General features: G+C 43.4%; 1 long non-coding RNA gene across 11 annotated transcripts in view; it reads left to right on the plus strand.

Moving 5' to 3' along the window:
- LOC105716817 (uncharacterized) overlaps window positions 1-22,354 on the plus strand; it is a 365,411-nt gene that overhangs the window by 286,311 nt on the left and 56,746 nt on the right. For 3 of the 11 annotated variants that reach the window (XR_010345628.1, XR_010345630.1, XR_010345632.1), the window contains one exon: window positions 19,808-19,918. The exons of the other annotated variants lie outside the window; for them this stretch is intronic. This is a non-coding gene — a long non-coding RNA (uncharacterized LOC105716817). The remainder of the gene's footprint in view (window positions 1-19,807; window positions 19,919-22,354) is intronic. 11 annotated transcript variants of the gene reach the window in all.

Genomic DNA, 22,354 nt, shown 5'->3' on the forward strand with positions numbered 1-22,354 from the left:
CCGGAGGCGGGCACTGCTGGGGTTTTTACAGGGTAGGTTAACTATAGTGCTTACCAGTTTGGGAGAAAATAAATCAGGTAGCTTTCTGTCACACAAGACATTCCCTCACCACATGTGTTCACCTAAGCATTTTTATTTTATTTTATTTTTTTGACAGAGTCTCACTGTCGCCTAGGTCGGAGTACAGTGGTGTGATCTCAGCTCACTGCAACCTCCACCTCCTGGGTTCCAGCAATTCTCATGCCTCAGCCTTCTAAGTAGCTGGGATTATAGGCGTGCACCACCATGCCTAGCTAATTTTCGTATTTTTAGTAGAGATGGCGTTTCACCACGTTGGCCAGACTGGTCTCAAACTCTTGACCTCAGGTGATCCACCCACCTTGGCCTCCCAAAGTGCTGGGATTACAGAATATGAACCACCGCACCTGGCCCACCTGAGCATTTTTAGACGTAGGCCTGATGCTGGGTCTGAGGAGCCACATATTTGGTCTGAATGAAGATGGCAAGCTCAGTGATGTGGTTCAAAGCAAGAAGGATGGCTTCAAGCCCAAGATTTCCTAGGGAGGGTGTTTTAACCTAAACCTGCATAACTAGTGACTTGAAGATCTCTTAACTTTATTGTTTAATTCAACTGACCCCTTTCTCCCTAGCTTTCTCCTTCCATCCCTTCATTCCTCCCTTCTTTTTTTTCAACACAGGCCACCCAATATAGAACCATACACCTGGGAGATGATGCCAGCCAGTGAGGCTCAAATTTGAGTCACATACAAATCTCCCGGGGTAGTTGTTAAATGCAGATTTTTGATCAATTTTTCGGTGTGGGACTGAGCGTCTGCTCTAGTGATGGGCTCCCAGGCAGTACTGATGCTGCTGGTCCACTCGCCAACCCATTTCAATTGTGAGAAAGGGTCTTGTCCCCTCCGTCTTCCTCCTCACACAGGCAGTTGCAGATACTGTCTAGAATACCAGATTGATGGTGCACACATTTGATCTTCCTGACCATTTTGGGAGGTGTGAGAATAATAAATAGCAATTTTTTTCTTTTTTTTTTTTTAAGCTGAGAAAACTGCTACTGAGAGATGCTAAAAATAACTCGGCACAGATGATAAGTAGCAAAGATAGAGGTCCAAGTGCAGAGGCAGTTCTGAGTCTCTGTTTTCTTCTCCAGGAGCTCATGCATGAACGTGGCCCTCCTGGAATGGAAGGTGTCCTGTGCTAGTCATGAATGGGATAGAAAGCAAGTGTCATTTTCTCTTCTCTTCCTTATCTCTGAGATCTTAACTTGGCTGCTTAACGTCGATTCAGAGAAAATTGAATACTTTTTCCAAGAGACCAGAAGACACATGAAGCTAGAAAAAGAAGCCCAGAAAAGAGCCACATTTTACCCCTATAGAAAAGCATATCCTGTCCGGGAACAGTGGTTCATGCCTGTAATCCCAGAACTTTGGGAGGCCGAGGCAGGTGGATCACAAGATCAGGAGTTCGAGAGTAGCCTGGCCAATATGGTGAAACCCCATCTCTACTAAAAATACAAACAAAAGTTAGCCGGGCATGGTGGTTCATGCCTGTAATCTCAGCTACTCAGGAGACTGAGGCAGGAGAATTGCTTGAACCCAGGAGGTGGAGGTTGTAGTGAGTAGAGATTGCGCCACTGCACTCCAGCCTGGGAGACAGAGTGAGACTCCATCTCAAAAAGGAAAGAAAAAGAAAAGCATATCCCCCTCTTCCTTCCCGCTTATTTCTCCCATAACACATAATGCTTTTCCCAGTGATTTGGTCACTGCTGAGCTATCTTCATTTAATGTGGTTTTGACAGAATAGTTGGTCAGAAAGTTTTATTTTCAATTAAAATTACTTGTTGAACTGCCTTGGTTTTGAAAGGATTCCATTAGGATGGCTAATTATATAGCAATTGCTACAAGGAGATATTTGCACTCAATTTCAGCTCTTAGGTAATTCAAATCGAATGCTTGAGATTTTCCTCCCTGGAGCTGTGTGCAACCATCTTCCCCTCACACTGCAGGCTTCCCATGAGTTATTTTTAGAAACCCAAATTCAAGCAGCAATTTTGGCAGAGCCATTTCTAGCCTACTGGAGTAAACCATATGTACTGATAAATGCAGCCAAAGAGTCACTTTCTTTTAAAAGCCACACAACGATCTCTGTCCGTTCACAAGGGATAAATGTTTATAAACTGCAAACTCTCCGTTGTACTGTTATATTCATTTGTGAACTCTAACTAAAGTGAGAGATCATGGATATTCCTTTAAAATTGCAAATGATGTGTCCATTTGCAAACTGTTGTCATAATACTCATTGTCTTTCAAGATGGCAGGCCTTGGCAGAATTGACTGGGGATTCTGTTTTGGCCTTTGGATTTCCTGTGAAACATGGATGGAGATCCCTCTCTTTATTTTCCTATTCTGCCCTGATTTCTTCATTCACCAGAGCACTTACACTATTCTCATTGTGCTTATAAGCAGGAAACCTCCTCCTTGTATGTTAGAACATATTCTTATGGGCAGGGGCTGGATTTTCTTTTTACCTTCTTTCATTCCTGGCATATAATAGATGTTCAAATAGTGAGTGAATAGATAGATGAATCATTAAAATTCTATTTCTGTTTTTTTAAATAATCTTTTATTACATAAATATTAAATGATTGCATTCATTTCAGAAAAATTAAGAACTTTCCACATAAAGCTAGTTTTCTTGCTCACCTGTCCTCAATCCTTGTCTCCTCATTAGTTCTGTGCAGATCACATTTGTTATCTTTTAGAGGACATCGTTGCAGACCTTTCTGATGCATTTCAGAGTACACGCACGCACGTATACACATCGAGTACTACTGTGTACACCTCTGGTAGAGTATTTTGCAGTTTACCCCTTTTCACTCAGTAATATGTCGAGGAGTGCTATCCATGGTAGCCACTCTGCTCTTTGTAACTGCTACATTGTTTTATCGCATCAAGTGGATGTACCACCTTTTATTTGTACCGAATACACAAACTCTTTACCTGCTTTCCCATTCATTGTACTTCCAGATCCCTTCTCATGTGTAAGCTGACAAACCCAGTCACGTCCATTGCTGTTTTTTTTCTGGTAGCTACACCACATTTCATCACATTAGCCACTTGCCTTAGAAATTATATCAAACCCGGTGGCTCACGTCTGTAATCCCAGCACTTTGGGAGGCCGAGGTGGGCGGATCACAAGATCAAGAGATCGAGACCATACTGGCCAACATAGTGAAACCCCGTCTCTACTACAAATACAAAATATATATATATTAGCTGGGCGTAGTGGCGCGTGCCTGTAGTCCTAGCTACTTGGGAGGCTGAGGCAGGAGAATTGCTTGAAGCCAGGAGGCGGAGGTTGCAGTGAGCCGAGGTCACACCACTGCTCTCCAGCCTGGCGCCTGGTGACGGAGTGAGACTCTGTCTCAAAAAAAAAAAAAAATAGAAAGAAAGAAATTATATCAAACCAGTAGACAGATTACGTAAGATTGGAAGGGTTGCCAGAGGGGCCAGAGTTTCTTTGTCCTCACAGTCTAGAGAAGTGCCCTGTGCTCTAGAAACCCCACGGGGTTGGATAGTGAGTGATGGTGGCCATCACTCTGTGTTGTGACAGAGTGATCCGGTGTCTGGTCTGCCCACACCCAGCTGGGTTTCCTTGGGCAGATCATTTCTTCTCCCGGGACTTTACTTCTGTCATCTGCACAATGGACTCAGTGAGCAGCCTGAAGCTCTTAGACTATAATACGGCCTACGTAACGCCACCAGGATTGACATAAAGAATGTCTTGTTAGCTCAACCTTCCCTACATATTGGGGTGGGGATAGGCAATTCATGAGAAAGCTCCAAGCTCCAGCCCAGAGCTCTGACTTGAGACAATGTCTCAAAGAGCCTGTGATTGGCAAGGAATGTATCATCTTTAGATTTTTCTCCTCTTTCCTACTATTTTGCTATCCAATTAAAATGAATTTTTTTTTTTATTTTTCTTAGATTTGTCTTTGTTCTAAGCAAGGCAGTATGATGATGGGAAAAAATGTGGATTTAAAATAAAATAAAACTTGTTTAATTCTAGCTGTGTGTTCTTTGACAAGTCACTTACCTTCTCCGGGCTTCTGTGACATCACCATTCCGAATTAGCCAGGTATCCACTAAAATGACATTGAAAAGCTGAAAACCACACTCACTTATGAGTGTTTCATTTGGCATTTCTGAGCCTTGTCACCTACAAATAGGTCATCTCATGAATTGATGAGGCATCCTCAGAGACTACCAGGGCCTATGAAATCTTCTTGTTTCACAGGAGAATTTGCAGCTGTCCTGCCCCTGGTGACACATGCTAAGCCTTTCAGAAGCTTCTAAGAGAGGCCCAAAGAAGGTGCTGAGCTGCCATGATTCATAGGTGAAGTTTTCTCACCTGAGCCCTGAAGCTTTGTGGTGGATCCGCAGCAAAGGGTATTCCCCTGCTATGAGGCTCAGGACCACAGAGGTCACAGGAGCTGATTCAGATGCCAGCGGGTTTCCCTAGGAGGCCTAATCAGGCTTTCCATGTAGGGCAAGAGTTATGGGCCCTTTCTGGGTGTTTCACATGGGTCAGCAGACACAATGTGATTCTGAAGGTGAAAGGTCAGTGTGAATGGGTGTGAAGCCACATGGGAGGCATAGCCCAGATAAGCGACGTCTGGGTTTTGCTTACCCTAGTCCCAGAACTTTGTTTTTTGACCCTACTGTGAGTTTCTGTTCCTGAACACCCCTTTGGTTATGTGTTCCCTGGTTGAGAAGGTTTCTACCAAAGGAAACCAAAGCCTGAGGTGTTTTCCACTGCTGAGCTTGTTGGGACAGGTGGCTAACCCTCTCCCAGCCTCTCCTTCCTAACCTGCTCGGGCTTCAGGGGATGAAATGAGACTCTGCAATAGGTGCTCAATCCACATTTCTTTTATTTCTTTTTTCCTGTTTTATATGGAAAATGAACCATAATTTTATAGGCACTGAATTCATAACTGAGCTTCCGAAAACCCACCCTGGGCACTTTTTTCACATTAACCAAAATAAACCACAAAGGCAGTACCACAAATAGAGAAAATATCATTAGGAAGGTATACATGATAAATTAGTTTTTTTAAAAAGGAATGGTGATCGTTTCCATTTCTCAAGCCTCTCTGACTACAAATTTTTCAGCAGCTGCCTTCTTCATTTTAATGAAATGCTTGCAGATCTGGTTTGCATTTTTGTAGATAAATGCATTTTTGTAGATAAATGGTTTGCATTTTGTAGATAAACGAAAGCGCATTAACGCTCCCTGCATTTGATCATCCTCCCAGCCATCAAATACCGTTTTCATTCACAACCTGGAAACTTTAAGAAATGAGTCAACCTGACCTATGATTCACAGATACTTGATCTCAAATGCTTGTGGTGTGGGGTCGGTAGATGGGGTTCACAGATACTTGATCTGAAATGCTTGGTGGTGTGGGGTTGGGGTAGAGACAAAAGTAAATTTCCTGACTCCAAAAGTCAGTTCAAGTGAACTAGGATGGGCAGAGAGGGGTCGTGGGAATGGTTCCTGCCCTTCAGGAGCTGCACTCCCAACGCTGACGTAGGGTGATCACACACCCGTGGTTGCTAGTGGAGTTCCAGTTTATGCCTGTGATCCCAGCCTCTGAAACAGTTAGCTTGCCTGTCCATGATTAGAAATGTTACAAGTTGAAAGATACAGGGTTCTGAGGAGACTAGAATGGGAGTTCTTAAAGGCCAGAGATAACATTTTAGTCATGTGTATCTCCAGTGCCTAGCCTCTTATAAGGAATTCGTAAATAAATGCTTGCTGGGTAGGCAAGTGAGTGAGTGAGTAGTTTCTTAACCTCCTCTCCTTGTTCTCTAAATTTCTATTTCTCGCTTTTCTTTGCATGTTTGAAGCACCTGGTGACTCTACTGCGTTCTCAATAAGTATATTTGGAAAAAGCCAGAGGTTCAGAGGCCAGTTTCTTCGGTTGCTTATAAGCAAACTCATGCTATCTAGCTCTGTGACTTTGAGTGGGTTACCCCAGATTAGTTAGAACTTAGTACTGAGAACAGTGGCTTCCACGTAGTACGTTCCTAAGAAATGGTGGAGGTGGAGGTGGAGGTGGTGCTATTGTTATTAGCCATCTGGCTTTACTAACTGTTTTTGTCTTTTTTTCCCTAACTGTAGAATTCATAGACTATATATATATGTTTGAGACCTCATATATATTTTTTGAAGATAAATTAAAAATAGTATAAGAAATTAGAAAAATGAATAAAATAGTTATCCTAATCTCATGCCTTTGGTAACGTAATATCGATTATTATTATTAATGTGCTATAACCCATTTGTGTTCATTTATACAGGTGTTGACAGGGTCTCACCTTGTTGCCCAGGCTGCAGTGCAGTGGTGCAAACATGGCTCACTGCAGCCTTGATGTCCTGAGCTCAAGCGATCCTCCCACCTCAGCACCGTCCAAGTAGCTGGGACTACAGGCACCAGCCACCACGCTGGGCTAATTAGGGTTTTGTTTTCTTTAAATTAATTAATTTTTTTTTTACATAGTTGTTATATTAAGGTGATTTCCAATTTTTTTCCATTTGCGTCTTTCCACGAGCATCATCCACGTTATTCCATAACCCTTTCAACTATTATTTTGAAATTTGCTTTTATCCATGTGGTTGTTCGTGATGAACTACAGGTTGCTGACTTTTTCCCTTTCTGTAAATAAAGTTGTATTCCTTCTACGTCCTGTTTCTTAAGAGGATCTCAGCAGTGGAATCATTAGATTAAAGGATATGGATGTTACTCAGCTATAGTGTGTATTTAAATTAGTAGGCTGTTTATCTGAGCAGTTGTAGGCTTATAAAAATACTGAGTCAAAAGTACAGAGTTCACATCTACTCTCTCCTCTTCTCTCCATATCTCCTATTACTTGCATCTTGAGTTAATGTATATTTGTTACAATTTATGAACCAATATTGATATATTAAGAGTTACTGGAATCCATAGTTTACATTAGGCTTCACTCTTTGTGTTGTATAGTTCTGTGCATTTTGACAAATGTGTGCTGTTATGTACCTACCATTATAATATCATACAGATTAGTTTCACTGCCCTAAAATTCCCCTGTGCTTCCCCTGTCTTTCCCCATTACTCCCTCTCTCCCCCTAACCCCTGGTAACCACTAATCTTTTTACTGTCTCCATAGTTTTGCCTTTCCCAGAATCACACAGTTGGAATCATATAGGATGTACCCTTTTCATACCGGTTCTTTCACTGAGTAATATACATTTAAGGTCCCTCCGTGTCTTTTCATAGCTTAACACCTCATTTGCTTTTAACTCTGAATAACATTTCATTGTCTGGATTACTACAGTTTATTTACCCAGTAACCTACTGAAAGGCATCTTGCTTGCTTCCAGGTTTTTGGCAATTATGTATAAAGCTGCTACAAACATTTGTGTGTAGGTTTTTGTGTGGATATAAGTTTTCAATTTATTTGAGAAAATATCAAGGAGCTCTGTTGCTAGATCTTATGGTAAGACTATGTTTTGTTTTATAGGAAACTGACAGATTGTCTTCCAAAGTGGCTATATCATTTTGCATTCCCACCAACAATGACAGTCCCTGTTATTCCAAATCCTCCACCAGAATTTGGTATTCATGTTTTGGATTTTAGCATTCTAATAGGTGTGTAGTGGTATCTAATTGTTGTTTTAATTTGCATTTTCCCGATGACATGTGATGTGGAGCATCTTTTTATGTTTATTTGCCATCTGTATACCTTCTTTGATGAGATGCCTGTTCAGGCCTTTTGCTCATTTTTTAATTGGGTTGCTCATTTTCCTATTCATGAATTTTAAGAGTTATTTGTATACTTTGTATATAACATTCCTTTAAGTGACATATCTTGTACATATATTTTCTCCCAGTCAGTGGCTTGTCTTCTTATTCTCTTTATAGTGTCTTTGCAGATCAGAAGTTTTTAATTTTAATGGAGTGCAGGTTATCGATTAGTTTTTTCATAGATTGTGCCTTTGGTGTTTTATCTAAAAAGTTATTGCCATACTCAAGGTCATCTAGGTTTCTTTTCTTTGTTATCTTCTGAGAATTTTATCATTTTAAATTTACTTTTAGGTCTATGATGCATTTTGAGGTAATTTTTGTGAAAAGTTTAAGATCAATGTTTAGATTCTTTTTTTCAAGTGAATGTCCAGTTGTTTCAGTACCATTTGTTAAAAAAAAAAATTATCTTTACTCCATTGTAATGTCTTTGCTCCTTTGTTAAAGGTCAACTGACTATGTTTATGTGGGTCTATTTCCAGGCTCTCTGTGCTGTTCCATTAATCTGCTTGTTTATTCTTTTGCCAATACCACACCATCTTGATGACCATAGCTTTACGGCAAGTGTTGGAGTTGGGTAGTGTTAGTCCTCCAGCATATGTTCTTTTCCTGCAGTATTGTGTCAGCTATTCTGGGTCTTTTGCCTCTCTATAAAAGAAGCAGCTTGTAGATATCCACAAAATAACTTGCTGGGATTTTGACGCCACAGATTGTTTATTCACTCACTGAAGGACATCTTAGTTGCTTCCAATTTTTGGCAACTACCAATAAAGGTGCTATAGATGATGGTACATAGTTTTTATGGGAACAGAAACCCTACTCATTTGGGTAGACACCAAGGAGTGCAGATTACTGGATCACATGGTGAATCTTGTTTAACTCATTAGGAAACTGCCATAGCTACATATTTTTTGCATTTGTTCAGAGACTTTTTGTTATAATGTCACCAACATGATAAATCCTCAGAATAAACCTCTGGGTTGAGGGTTTTAGCCTTGCCTTCTGGCTATTGTCTTTAAATGTTATTGCTGAAAGAAACACTGAAGATTGCTAAGCCTCTAAGCTTTCTGAGTGTAAGATCTGCATTCCCTATCACTGCTCCTCTATGGCTTCTATGGCACTGTGAGTATAATAGTTGCTCAATTAGTGTCCGCTACACCCTGAATACCAATAATGGAAAAACCACTTCACCATACACATGAAAACACAGAGATCCCAAAACAAGAAATGAGATACTTCTGGCCAAATTGTATTTTACTAGTAATAGAACCAAGACTAAAAGTAAACCAGTGTGCCCTGTAGATCTGCAGACCTATAGTTTGAACCATCAGTTCTTGACTCACAACATTCAAGCAAGACAAGCCGGAGGATTCTTGAATCTGTAGTTAATATTGTATTGAACACCCTCTCCTCACTTTCAAGCCTACCCACTATGGACTTTCATTGCCAGATTGCCCAAAGATGCCCAAAATGGTATTCTAATCTGAGTACAAGGCCACTGTAGCTACAAAGTCTCATAGGGTAAAGAGTGATAATAGTAGTGGCAACAATAATAAAAATGCCAAAATTATTCATTGTTTAGTATTGTCAGGGTCTTTGCATATATTATTTCATTTACACTCATAGCTGCCCCTTGGTTCAGTATCATTACTAGCCACAATTTAGAGATAAGTAGATTGAGCCTTAGGGAGGTTAAGTAGCTTGTCCAGGGTGCTACAACTTTCAGTGGTAAAGCCAACTGTGTGTCCATCCGTTCTCGACTCCACTAAGCAGCGTACTACTTTACAGTTAAAATAATGAGATTTAGAGTTAGATGGTCCCGCATTAGTATTCTGGAGCTGCCATATTGTCAGTCATGTGATCTTAACTTTGTGACTTCTAGCTGCAATGTTCCCATCATGGGGTAGTAACATCTACCATGGCAGATGCTGTCTCTTGTCACCTCAAAGCCATTGCCTCCCACTGTACATAACCTCAGTATGTTCAAGGGGTTGGCAGGAGGCCCCAGGTCTCAGGGAAATCAGACTCCTATCCCAACTTGGTGAGATGAACCATTACTAGTTTAAAGTAGATATGGTAATGGCAGGCAAGTTATCCAGTCCTGTTAGGAACAATATGCTGGGGAGGGAGTCTCTTCCCAAATAAAAAGGCAAAGCCCCTCGCAAAGGAAGCTTATTACTCTTTTCCTTTCTTCCTACCTGGATCTGTGATGTGATATCTGGATGTGCAGCAGCCATCTTGTAATTATGAGGTGACAAGTCAATAGACTGCGATAGCGGAGCAGCAAAGACAGAAAAGGTCTGGATTTTTTATAGCATTGTTGAGTTATTCCATCAGCCCAAGACAGATGACTGTCTCCAGACTTCCTGTTATGTACAACATGTCCTGTTGTTTAAGTCACTCTAACTTAGATTGTCTCTTATTTGCAGCTGAAATTATTTCTAATAGATATACAGATTTCCAACAAAGCACAGCGTAGAGAAGCTTAACATGGTACCTATGTACCAAAGTTCCAGAGCAAGAGTTCCTGTGTTCTAATATTGGCTCTGTGGCATGACTTTAGACAAGTCACTTAGCTTCTCGGTGACTCACTTTTCTCATGTGTGAAATGCTCAGTAACTGTGTATTGACTATTAAATAAAGGATAATAGTGACACAGAACTCATATGATTGTTAGGATTATTAAATGACTAAATGTTTTATAAAATGATTAGAACATGGCTTGACACGTTGTAAGTAGCTGCAGATGTGCTTGTCAAAGTAAAATTAAAAGAAAAGTAGTCACTATTATAGGCTTGGGTTTGCATCTTGATCCCATTATTGGGCCACTTGTGGTATTTAAGCAGAACCTTAACCCTTTCACTACTGAGGCTCACGGAGCATGAAACTCCCCCTAAAATCTGTCTCAAAGCAGCCACAGTGATGGTTTCTTTTTGACAAAGAAAAAAGGCTCCTTAGAGAACGCTGGCTTGCAAAGAAGGAAAGGCTGTGACTACCAAGTCGTGTCAACAACTGAATGACCAAAATACCCAAACTTGCCCATGCAAATGGGCTTGGGTCTCTCCTGGCAGCCCCCTTTGAAGGCTCCAGACTTATCTTTGAGCTCCTTTTTTGAGAGGGTCTTTCCAACCAGTGGTTTATTCTTTGACTCTCCTCCCGTCTTTCTTGCCAGAGTGAGAGTGAGAAGGAAGGGCTAATGCCTCAGCTCCTGTCTTTTCTATGCAGTGAGGATCAACATCCTCAGCCCGTGTTCGAGGGAAGTGGTGGAACCTGAGTCTCTCATTTTCTGCCACCCAAGTTGCCACCTCTGTCGAGGTCCCATCTTAATTTAGGCAGCAACTAAGCAATATTTTGAAATAAACCTTGTTCATGGGTTTAAAGGATCAACTGGTAGGTACGTTCAGTAGCAAATATCCTGTGGAAACTTCCTTCAAAATATCTGCTCTTTTCACCCCTACTTACCTTCTCCACAGAGGACAGTCCAGACAAAGCTGTCACCACCTTCAGCCTGTGTTACTGCAGGAGCCTCCTAATCTGTCTTCCTGTTTCCACTCTATCCTTCATTCTCCCTTAGCGGCCAGGAGATCCTTTAAAAATATGAGCCAAATCATGGGACTCAGTCACTCAAAATCTTCCCATGGATCTCATCTCAGATTAAAATCCTCAGTGCCTTCTCTGACCTGAGCGGACCCCAGGCCCACCCTTCCTCTGCCATTTTCCCCCCTTGTTCTTCCTGCTCCCCACACTGGCTTCCTTGCTGTGGGCCAGACGTATCTGAGACCAGTGCGGCTTCAGGGCTTTTCCACATACCGTTTTCCTTTTCTGGAACACTCTCTCTTCCTTGCACATCTGCCTGGCTCATCTCCTCACTTCATTCAGGTCTCTGCTCAGATGTCAACTCGCAGAGAGGCCTTTTCTGACCACTCCCTCTAAAAGAGGTTCCCCCGCCCCTCATTTCCTATCATTATCTGTAGTACTAATGACTTCTGGATGTTATTACAAATTTAGTTATTTTTTGCATCCTCCGGCAAAATGTAAGCCTAGTGAAGAATGAGGTATTATTTTGCGGATTAAGGTATCCCCAGAAACCAGAACATTCCATAGTAGGTGATCACTAAATATTTGTTAAACTACATAAAGCCATTTTAGATTAGAAATAAGGTATGGGTGACAAAATTCTAAGCCTGATGTTTCTTGTGGGCCTGCTAAATTGGCCCGGAAAGCTCTAGATACGTTCTGAATGATAGGGGCAATGCTGGGCCAGTGTTTGAGGTTCTAATGTGAATACATCGAAAATGAATCTACATGTGACTGGATGAAGCCTCTTGCATTTGTTTAAAAATCCTCTTCATCATGTTTAGTTCACACTCTTGTTTCCTTGCTTTGCTCCTAGGCACCAGAAAAGTAATTCCAAATATGGGGTCTTGATACTAGTCAGAACGGGGTTCCCATCTGCGGTGGTTTAAAAACAAAATGATCTTGTTCCTTGATGTTCTTTCCATTGAAAGATGGGATATGTGACTTTTCCTAGAGTCTGTGCAGGCATGTGACTGCTTATGCAGCTCCTGCCTGGTTTTCTGAGCATCCTTCTTCAGGGGAAAGCACTGAGACTGTCAAGCTAAAGAGGCCCCTGGGGGGTGTTCTTGTCTGTAGCCTCATCTGAGCTCTCAATGTCAGCCAGCAGCCCCGGGAGCTGCTATCTTGGATGAGCTTGTAGGCCCTCTGCACTTCTTTGTTTCTTTTGAGAGACAGTCTCATTCGCTCGCCCAGGCTGGAGTGTAGTGGAACTATGTTTGCTCACTATAACCTCCACCTCCTGGGTTCAAATGATTCTCCTGCCTCAGCCTCCTGAGTAGCTGGGATTACAGGCACGCTCCACCACACCTGGCTAATTTTTGTATTTTTAGTAGAAATGGGGTCTCACCATGTTGGGAAGGCTGGTCTCGAACTCCTGACCTTGTGATCTGCCCGCCTCGACCTCCCAAATTGCTGGGATTACAGGCGTGAGCCCTGTAATGGCCTAGCTGACATCTGACCACAAGGGCCTGGGAAACTCCAAGTGAGAACCACCCAGCCAAGCCCATCCCAAATTCTTGACCAAAAATATCATTCAACATAAAACAATTATTGTTTTACAACATTAAGCTTTGCAGTAAATATGTAATCTGCAATAATAATGAGAACCCCACCCTAACTCTTCCTCCTACGTACGAGGCAATCATGAACAAAAACTTTTTTTTAAGACTCTGGGCCTCAGATTTCTCAACTGTAAGTTAAGAGTGGTAATGCATTTTAATGTGATTGTTGTTTCGAGCAAAAGCAAGTTTTGTCCAAAACCTAGCATGCTTCTCCACACAAACGATATTTTCTCAAATTTAAGATGCCTTCATTTGTATGACTCACCCTTAATTAATGTGCACAAAGAAAGAAACAAATGTTTCCAGCTAAAGTACTACATCACTGTATGCCACTGGTTGCAGGACACATACCTATTTTGGAGATGTTGAAATTTGAAAAGATGAATGTCTTAGCATCTTTGATTTAAAGACTGATTAACATAAGCACGTAGCTAAACCCAGGCACAAAACAAGATCCCCAAGATTAGAGTTTATGAAATGTAAGAGAAGACGTTGAAGCAAATGTACCTTTGTATGAAAGTCTCCAATCTGCCATTCCATTTTACACGATAAAACACAAAGATCAGTATGGACATCCTTGTGGTCCAGACAAAGTGCCTTCCTTGTCAGCTGTCAAATGGTTAGAATTCAAATGACATCACATCACAGTTATTTAGCCAAAATGTATTTTGCAAAAGGGATGAAGTCAGATCCCTAAATCTGACTGTGTGTTGACAAGCTGACTTTAGTGCAATTCATCCCTAGTAATAATAATGGTCTAAGCTCCATTTCTCTTTGGTTCTTGAGAATTTCTTTTTCTTTCTTTTTCTTTCTTTTTTTTTTTTTTTTGCAATGGGGTTTCGCTTTTGTTGCCCAGGCTGGAGTACAATGGTGCAATCTTGGCTCACTGCAACCTCCGCCTCCTGGGTTCAGGCAATTCTCCTGCCTCAGTCTCCCAAGTAGCTGGAATAATAGGAATGTACCACCAAGCCCGGCTAATTTTTGTATTTTTAGTAGGGATGGGATTTCTCCATGTTGCTCAGGCCAGTCTCAAACTCCTGACCTCAGATGATCCACCTGCCTTGGCCTCCCAAAGTGCTGGGATTACAGGCGTGAGCCACCGCGCCCGGCCTAAGAATTTCCTTTTGTTAGGACATGAACTAGTAGTTCCTTAAGCATTCCTGCCAGTGGGCAGAAGGATGGCACAGGGAGACTCAGGGCTACATCTAGTGAGACAGAAACATAAGTGTCAGCATCCTAGCAGGCTTGGTGCTAAGTGTTCACATGGAGCTCTGCAGTTAGTACAGCTGCCCAGAGTGTTACTATGCTGACCTCGTGTAAAAGGCAAACCTATTTCAGGACCAGAGAAGTTAAGTGTCTTCCCCAAAGTCACGCAGCTTGTTGATGTCAACTTAGACCATTAGACATTAGAGCCTGCCTTATACCCACAGCGCTGTACTAACCAGAATGTTTGCAAAGACACAGAAATAGTTCATAAGAGGCTCCTACAAACTCAAAGCTCACACCACAGCAGCTGTCTTTGTCTTGTCAGCTTTACCTAAACAGAGAAGCCTTTTAATCCGTACCGTGTTACTTTGGCCAGTATGGGTTTTCCGATAAGGCCCTTCTTACCTCCTCTTCTTCCTGGTGAAAACAAAACATCCTTGAAGATCCAGCTCAAATGGAACAGCTTAACTCCTTGCTCCTACAGGGTGGTCCCTGGCTGCATTTGGCTCCAGCACATCGTCCCTGGGGCCGTGTGGCTGGCCCTCCTGGAATTGCTGGGAGTGGTTTCTGTTGATTACTCCTATTGGACTGGAGGTTTCTTGAGGTTCTGGAGTTAGACTAAGTTTGAATCCCGTCTCTATGACTTACAGCTGTGTCCTTGGGCAAATGTCTTAGCTTTCCTGGGCTTTAATTTTCTTATCTACTTCCCAGAATTGTCATAATGCAGTGTCTTTGCTTAGACTGCATGGTCAGTGCTCAATACTGTTTACTATTGTGTGATTGGCACTTGGAGAGCATCTTGGTGCATTAGCTCAATCTTCACAACAGCCCTCTGAAGTAGGGCTTTCACTACCACCCCGCTTTCTTTTTTTATTAGTATTAAAGTTCTGGGGTACATGTGTGGAACTTGCAGGTTTGTTACATAGGTATACACGTGCCATGATGGTTTGCTGCATCCATCACCCTGTCATCTACATTAGGTATTTCTCCTAATGCTATCCCTCTCCTAGCCCCCCACCCCCCTGCTATCCCTCCCCTAGCTGCCCCCAAACAGGCCCCAGTATGTGAAGTTCCCCTCCCTGTGTCCATGTATTCTCATTGTTCAACACCCACTTATGAGTGAGAACATGCAGTACCACTCCCTTTTCGCAGATGAGGAAACCGAGGTGAAACTTCTTGCCCGTGGTTCCACAGCTCAGATGTGACAAAACTGGGCTATAATCATACCTTTTTAAACTCCCTTCCCTCAATGGAGTCCCAGTGAAAGCCTCCAAGAACTGATTTCTAAGGAAGTTTTGTCATGTGCCAGCCTCATTAGATGTGTTTTAATTCAGATCTTAATTTTCCACTCATTTGTGTCTAGGTGGCATTATCCTAGTTTGTAGGAAAATGATGCTGCAACCAGGTTTGTCTTCGTAAACTGTGGCTGTTTACACACTTCATGCATCTGGCAATAATGTGTCCCTCCACCTGGCTCTTACGGGTGGCCAATTATTTTTTTATTATTTTTTTTATTGCATTTTAGGTTTTGGGGTACATGTGAAGAACATGCAAGATTGTTGCATAGGTGCATACGTGGCAGTGTGATTTGCTGCCTTCCTCCCCTTCACCTATATGTGGCATTTCTCCCCATGCTATCTCTCCCCAACTCCCCACCCCCCGCTGTCCCTCCCCTGTTTCCCCCCAACAGACCCCAGTGTGTAGTGCTCCCCTCCCTGTGTCCATGTATTCTCATTGTTCAACACCCACCTATAAGTGAGAACATGTGTTGTTTGATTTTGTGTTCTTGTGTCAGTTTGCTGAAAATGATGGTTTCCAGGTTCATCCGTGTCCCTACAAAGGACATGAACTCATCGTTTTTGATGGCTGCATAATATTCCATGGTGTATATGTGACGGGTGGACGATTATTAACAACACAACTGCCCATTTAGATAATGAATCAAAAACATGGATCGCTCCTATTATTGGCCTTGAAAAGCTCAAGGAAACTCTTAAGTATAAAGAAGAGCTCATCTCATTCTCCAACCCAAAGGACTCCAGGGCCATGCCTGCCATTTACTTTGAATGATTGGCTCACCAAGGTTTTTGCTGGTTTTCTGTGTTGCTGTGATCATGGAAACCCTCTAACTCAACTGACATTCCTGATGTGCTACTTTTGTGTGTGTGTGTGTGAGTTTTGTTTTTATTTGAGATAGAGTCTCATTCTGTCACCCAGGCTGGAGTGCCTTGGAGCAATCTCAGCCCACTGCAACCTCCACCTCTGGGTTCAAGCGATTCTCCTGCCTCAGCCTCCCAAGTAGCTTGGATTACTGCATGCCACCACACCCGGCTAATTTTTGAATTTTTAGTAGAGACGGTTTCACCATGTTGGCCAGGCTGGTCTCGAACTCCTGACCTCAAGTTATCTGCCCACTTTGGCCTCCAAAAGTGCTGGGATTACAGGCATGAGCCACCATGTTCAGCCACTACTTTGTTTTTTCCCTCAAGACATAACAGTTAAATTCCCCAAACTAAACAAGTTTGATTTCATTTGCCAGAGAATATTCTGAGTCAGCAGAACAAGATCCACTACTAAATCAAGCCTTACCCCACACCTGGGCAGCTCCCTCAGCAAGGTTGTGGCTTCCCCGAGTGGAAAGTAGGTGCCCTGTCTGGCAGAATGCTGAAGATCTTCCTGTCTAAGCATGGATCTGGGCTCAGAGCAGGGGCCAAGGTTAATTCACTGTCCCAGCTCACGGTGCAGGCTGGCCAGTGAGTGACACACTCAGGGCTTCAGCAATGTCCTTGGCCGCTGGTTTACCTTCACCTGCAGCAGCAGCAGCGGGGTTCATCCTACCTGTGGTGAGAAAGATGCTGGGGCATGGTTGGAGGATGGAACTAATGTTATTGAAAAGCCTACATTGTGCCAAGCACAGAGTGAGGTTCCCCATTTACAGGTGTTCGGGGATTGTCTACCTATTTACTGTTGTTAACTTCTAGCTTCTTTCCATTGTCCTCAGAGAAGATGCTGTGCATGACTTCAGTCCTCTGAAAGTGACTGAGGCTGATTTTATGGCTCAGTGTACTGTGACGAATGTTGCATGTGCACTTGAGAAGAATACGTCCTCTGCAGTTTGGGGATGGAGTGTTCCATAAATATCAACTGTGAAAGGTCCAGTACTCAGCCTGGTATAGAGTCACTGTTTAAGAAGAGATTGTTTTCATTTATTGCCATGATTACCAGATAAATCCACAAGCGAGATGCTGTTTTGCTGGTTGTGTAGACCAGAGGTTTCTGGAGAGAATGTAGTCTTCACGCTGTGGTGAGCTCAGAGGAGGAGAGAGGGCAAAAGTCCATGTGGGTGAGAAGGCACTGCCAGGCCCTGACCCCAGGAGGCAGTTGCTATGCCAGCTTGTCCTTCATGTGGCCCAAATAAGAAGAAAAGGCCAGGAACTCTAAACAGATGGCTGAGGCCAAGGGAAAATATCTTGAGATTTGCTGGAGGGAGGGAAATTTACCCATGGAAATGAGAGAAGCTATGTGCGATAAGACCCCTTCTCTTCACTTCAAGCCCTCAGCCAAAACTGATCAGAGACTTACTGTCTTAGTGCATTTTGGCTGCTCCAACAGAACACTGTAAGATTAAATTTACTTCTCACAGTTCTAGAGGCTTGGAAGTCCAAGATCAAGACGCTGATAGATTCTGTGTCTGGTAAAGGCCAACTGCCAGGTTTGTAAATGATGCTTTTTTTTTTTTTTTTTCTGGTGACTTCATGCGAAGGAAGGGGCAAGGGAGCTCTCTGAGGTCCCTTTTATAATGGCACTAATCCCAATCATGAGGGCTTCACTCATGACTGTCACCCCCCAAAGTCCCCACCTCCTAATACCATTACCCTGGGTGTTAGAATTTCAATATATGAATTTTGGGAGGATGCAAATGTTCGGTCTACAACTGGGATACAAGGATTCAACATTGCCCCTGCCTCTCTGGAATTTGCAGGCCATGAGGGAGTAAGATGATTAAACACACAATGATGCATAGCAGGGTTGGGGGGGGTCATAATCGGAAACGTATGTCAAGATTAGAAGAGAATCGTTCTTTCTTTGTGTCTCCCTCTCTCTTTCTCTGTTACACACATTTGCAGACAAACCAGGAGGATTTCCACAGGGAAGCTGAAAGGGGAAAACAGCAGGATCTTATCTATAAGCCTATTAGAAACTGTTAGAGAATGATTTCATGAAGGTAAGGAACATGTGAGTTCACTAGGGCCTCACCCACTAGGATCAGAAATGCTTGGAACATTTTTTTGTACCATAAACCCTTTTGGCAAACTAGAGAAGCTATGGACACCTTTTCAGAATAATGCCTTTAAAATGCACGTAACACAATCCTCAGATTTCATTGCAGAAGAAACCAATTATGTTGAAATTCAGTTCTAGACATGGGCCTTCCCTTCCACCTCGCTCATTCTAGGGGACGGGGACCTGGATGTTTACAGAGGAGTAGGGAGATATTTTGCAGACAAAGAAAAAAGTCTTTCCTAGGGTTGGCAGTTTTCTCTATTTGTGGAATTGGTTACCTCCAAGGAGGGCACGGCTGGAGATTTTACTTTCAAATAGGTTTGGGTAACTCCACCGAAGCCTGTCTTTACCTGCCTTTGGTGAGCTTAAGGTTTCTTTTTCTTTTCTCAAAAGACTGTGTGCCCAAACTTCCAGAAAGTAGACATACTGATGCAGCTGAATCGTTCGCCTTTTACATTTCCCTTCGTGTTCCCTGTATGGAGTATAATGAATTGGCAACTGAGGGAAGAGAAAAGTTAAAAGCTGTCTTTGATGGGGTTCTGAGTCATCAGAGAATGTGTTTCCTAGGGAGCCTTTCATCCTTGTTAGTCTTTGGAACTCTCCTTGGGAGTTCATCAAACAGAGAGAGTAGCCCAGGAGGATAAGGAGCTGAGGAGACGTCAGAGGTTGAGGAAGGACCCATGTCATATTCTGGGAGGTGGCGGGGGCTGGGGGTCCCATGAGATCATACACCAGGCATGAGAGAACGACTGGCATCCACTTTGTTCATTATGGCGCCCCCCATGCTCATTACCACCCTGGGACCCGGGGTCCCCACCACACCACCGAGACAACAGTCGCTGAGCATAGTTAATCCAAGGTCATCCAGCTAGAAGTAGTGGAGCTGAGATCTGATTCCATATCATCCAGGCTCCTAAATATTTGCTTTGTTCCTACTGCCACCTGCTCAGCGGCCTCCCTGAGGCACGGAGGTCTTGGGTGCAGCTTGTGGAGTCAGGCTGTGGGTTTCAGTTCTAGCTCCTCTATTTAAACAGCTCAGCGATCCCAGGTCAGTTCCTGATCCTCATCTGTAAAATGGGGATGATTTTCTCACCTTTCCCACAGATGTTCCCAGAGGATTAAAGGGAGAATGCGTCTAAAGCTCTAGGCACACGTGCCTGGCATGTGAGTGCTCCATAAATGTTAGTTACTATGATTATTATTAGCCCAGCAGGACAGAGAGGCGTGGTAGGCCCCTGGGGTGCGATCACTCATCTGTTTACTCCTTGGACTGTCCTGGCCTGGCCGGCGTTCCCGAGTTTGTTTTTCCTGTCCCAAGGTTGCCCTGGTGCTCTGCAGTGACCGGCAGGGCTGAGATGATTATACAACCTCTACTCCGGGCCAAGTTTGGTACTTGCCTCTGCTGTCGGCTAGGCCTGCGCTGCTGCGGGTGAGGGAATCACTCCTCTCCAGCTGGCTTTCTCACGCTGGAGAAGCCTGACCTTTATTCAGAATCGTCCTCCAGCGCCCGCATCACACAGCACCCTGGCTCACCCGCCCCTCCTACAACATGTCCTTTACATTCTCATCTGGGGAGATAATGGGGTTCCAGTATCCCCAAGACAGCTGCTTTTCCTTTCTTCTTCATTTTTGATAACTGTGTCCTCCAGAGGTGCTGCTTAGACTGTAGAGGGATACATGAAAGGGCAGTAAGGTGACAAAGGAAACAGCTGTGTTCAATCCTGGCTGCATACTCTACGGGACAGAACAACTGCTCTACCTTTAAGGTCACTTAACAGGATAATATACAGTATTTCATGTATATATACATACGTTTATGTTATGTAATACATTTCTGTGAAGTTGTGACGATGGTAAAAGCTTAGCCCAGTGACTGGCGTGTCGTAAGCACCCCACAGGGGCCAGCTGGCATCATTAGCAGTCATAGGAAAACTCAGGGTGTGTCTCCATTCCAGGCTTTGTGGCCTCTGGGTCTCAGTGCCCCCACTGTCCTGTGGGGTTGCTGAGAGCTGTTCTCATAGGTTGTGAGGATGGGAATTTGAGAGGAGTCTGAGAAAGCCAGAGCCCACCAGGTCAACAGCTGGACTGAACTCACCCCTTCTCCCCTGGGCCTTGTGGGAACTTTGGGCCTGGTGGTGACACCTACCCCTCCATCCCACCGGGCAGGCCCAGCTGACCCTCCCAGCACAGGGGCTGGGAAGCTGCGAAGAACCCATAGGCCCAGAATTTCTACCTGTCAGTCAGCCCCCCTGCCATGTCTCATTTATTTTTCTCTATCTCCTTTTCCATCTCCCCTTCTAGCACCTTCTGAAACTCCCTAGACTTGTGCTACCAACACACCAACCCTTGCTTAATTGTCATATCAGGCAGATGGCTCAGGTGTCCCCAGCTCGCTGAAGCTCTTCCCTTCCCCTCCCCTGGGCAGGGGCCTCAGGCCTTCCTCTGAAGGATCTAGCCCACCTCCCAGTGTCCAGAGGCTTAGGTTGGCAAAAATCGCAATTACTTTTGCACCAACATAATAACTTTTGCACAGCGAGGAGACCTCCCGCTGTCTACTCAGTCCTCCATCCTACTCTCTGAGACTTTATTCTTTCTGTTCTTTCTGTTTCTTGCTCCCCAGGGTGCCCCCACCTCCCGTGGCTGAAATGCTTCCCTCTCCCATCCTGCCCAGACGCCTCTTCTACCAAGCTTTTCCCACTGCCCCATCTGGAATGATACATATATGCAACTGTAAAATCTCTCTTTTTTGGTCTTTTCATATTTTTTTTTTCCATTTTGGTTATTTGCTGCCATGTTCCTTAGGGAAGAGATTCTACCTTCATGATGCCTAAGCAGCCTGGATCACGGCAGGAGCTTGGTGCTCTCCCCACACCTCTGTTCTCTCTTCAGTAAAATGGGGATAAGCATTGTAAATAACCAGCCCTCTTAAGAGTTACCGTAAAGCTTGAATATCACCCGTCTCAGGGCTCTGCACATTGTAAGGAACCAATGAATGAGTGACTGAATGATGGAATGGACGAAGGCCTTTACTGGTCTACTTGAAGTTGTCAACATGGACAGGTTTTTGCTACAGTCCTCGCCAGCCCTCCTAATGCCACATCAGCAGCATGGCATACACACCTGCAAATCCAGGTTCTGCTTGAGACTCCCAGGTCACCTAAATGACAGCTGTGAATTCTTCTAAAACAGGGGTCAGCAAACTGTGATCTCTAAGTTGAATCCAGTCCACTGCCTAGTTTTGTACAGCTTGCACACTAAGGATGGTTGCTACATTTTAAAATGGTTTTTACATAGAAAATGTTACATTACATTTTTGTAATGTAATGTAAATTAAATGCAAATGTAAATATTTACATTTTTACATGCTTAAATAAAAAAATCACAGAAAGTGCAATTTCATAGCATGAAAATTATAGGAAATTCTAACATTAGCATTTATAAATAAAGTTTTATTGGCACACCACTATGCTCATTTATTTATATACTATCTACACAAGCTATAGTTGGTGTGTGCAGAGCTTTCACTCAATGATGGTACAGTTGAGTAGTTTCAACAGACATGGCATGGTCCACAAAACCAAAATATTTACTACTTGGCCCATTACAAAAAGAAAAATTTGTGCTGATTCTTGGTCTACGAAACAGAAGCAATGATGAATACCTGCCCTTCGTGTGTGGGTAAAATGTTAAAGTGCTTGATATCAAGTGGGCACTCAAAAAAATTCTTTCTTCTACTCTCTGTTTCTCCCTGTCTTCTTTCCCTTTCACAGAGGGCTCTTTCAGGGTCCGAGCCATGTAAAACCATAAGGGAAAGGATGGCAGGGAGACTCTGGACCAGTGCCATGCCCATACCAGGCGTCAGAAC

Source organism: Aotus nancymaae, unplaced genomic scaffold, assembly GCF_030222135.1.
Source record: "Aotus nancymaae isolate 86718 unplaced genomic scaffold, 86718_ANA_hifiasm-v0.15.2.pri h1tg000036l, whole genome shotgun sequence".
Lineage (NCBI taxonomy): Eukaryota > Metazoa > Chordata > Mammalia > Primates > Aotidae > Aotus > Aotus nancymaae.